Here is a 1,937-nt window from a genome sequence, read left to right as displayed (position 1 = left end):
GACGAGGAGGCGAGAAGGAGGAGGAGTAGGAGGAGGAGGTGGAGGAGGAGGAGGAGTAGGAGGAGGAGGAGGAGGAGAGAGCTGATCCTGTTGGAGATGAAAATACTCAGAATTGAAGCAAAGTGGAAGACAACGCAGGATTGAGGGTGCAGACAAAGGAAAACAAAGACTCAACGATAATCCGAGAGGGAAAATGAAGAAGGCATATCTGCGGAACTAGTCAGGAATAAAATCAGACTAAGACTCCTGTGATTTCTATTCCTACTCACGTCAACCTGTCAGAATGTCTTAACAAAATATTTGTATATGTACATAAATATATGTATTTGCATGCATGTATGTATGTATGTATGTATTTATGTATGTATGAATGTATATATGTATGTATGTATGTTTGTATGTATGTATGTATGTATGTATGTATGTATGTATATATGTATGTATGTATGTATGTATGTATGTATGTATGTATGTATGTATAGAGTATGTATATATACATATATATGTATGTATACAATATGTATGTATGTATACAGTATATATATTATTATTATTATTATTATTATTATTATTATTATTATTATTATTATTATTATTATTATTATTATTATTATTATTATTATTATTATCATTATTATCATTATTATTATCATAGTCACTGGTTACCACAGTAATTTTCTTTTGTCAACCCCGAAACCACGACTATTCAAAGGCTCTCGTAAACGACCTATCACCCCCTCTCCACATCCAAGTCAACAACTTGCTACCAGCTTTATTGGGTGGTTGATTCGGACCTGTTTTCGAGCCGGACTCGAAGTTGACGAGGTCCACGTCATAGCTCCGTCCACTCCACCCACTATTAAAAGGCGACCACCACCTTCGGGAAGCCCCTACACAATCCCAGACCAGTGGCTTCTTCCAGGTCTCACAACGCTTGCGTTGACATCATTCCAGCCCTTCTACCTGCTGCTCAACCACCGGCCTCCCCCAGGACAAACCTCGTTCCGTCTACAACTAAACTGAGTAATAATAGACTCTTGGTATAAGTGGAATACCCCCCCCCCATTTTATATCTGTCTTCCTTTACATGTACTTTTGTGATTGGGAACATTTCTCTTGTGTTTAAATTATTTATAAGTTTCTATTATCATTGTATTTTTTTTAGTAATATGTCTAATGTCATCCCTCGGGATATATTTATTTGTATTGGTGATGGTACATTTTAAATGTTTTCATGGTATTAGACTTCTCGACTTGCCACTACGTCTATGAACGTACTTTGTTACGGCTGCTTCGTGCCTCCGTAAACAATCGGTCTCCACCCCGTATAGACCTGGCTACTACTCCCGAGTCCTAGAGCAATTCGGCACACCTATGCAAGCCATAAGAAATGGGGGCCTCTCCACCGATTCATTAGTTTACCGTACGTAAATTAATATAACGAACTTGGAATATTTCAGAAGTCTATAAATTTCTTTTTCTCGTAGTAACCATCACAATACAGATCAATATTATCGCGCTTGTCAGTACAACAAATCACCAATTTTACAATTTAACAATTTACCTCTTTTTTTTTTTCTTATGGTGAAAGAAAACGGAACTATGAAGCGTGAGACCTCTTACCCCTCCCCTCCCACTCCAAAACTGCTCGACATTCATATGTCCAACAGGCCACCTCTTTATTTTATGGTTCCAAAGGAGAACGGTCAATTCTTGGCGGCACTATAACTCACCCATTCTCTCGGTATTCAACTACCAATCATCGAGTTAACTGTCGGCCCCACCTAAACTTCTATACTTACTGTAAGCCCTCTGTCAAACCTTGTCATGACTCTTGTAGAAACTTTCCTAATATCTGTATACGGAGTTATTTTGGTCTTAGCAGTGTCCAAAGTTTTCTATACTCGCATAGAATGTCGTGCTAGCTAGAATCCAGA

Source organism: Oratosquilla oratoria, chromosome 43, assembly GCF_046742065.1.
Source record: "Oratosquilla oratoria isolate Oo_2021 chromosome 43, ASM4674206v1, whole genome shotgun sequence".
Taxonomy (NCBI): domain Eukaryota; kingdom Metazoa; phylum Arthropoda; class Malacostraca; order Stomatopoda; family Squillidae; genus Oratosquilla; species Oratosquilla oratoria.
The sequence above is the reverse complement of the archived record's forward strand: the minus strand, read 5'-3'. Positions refer to the sequence as shown.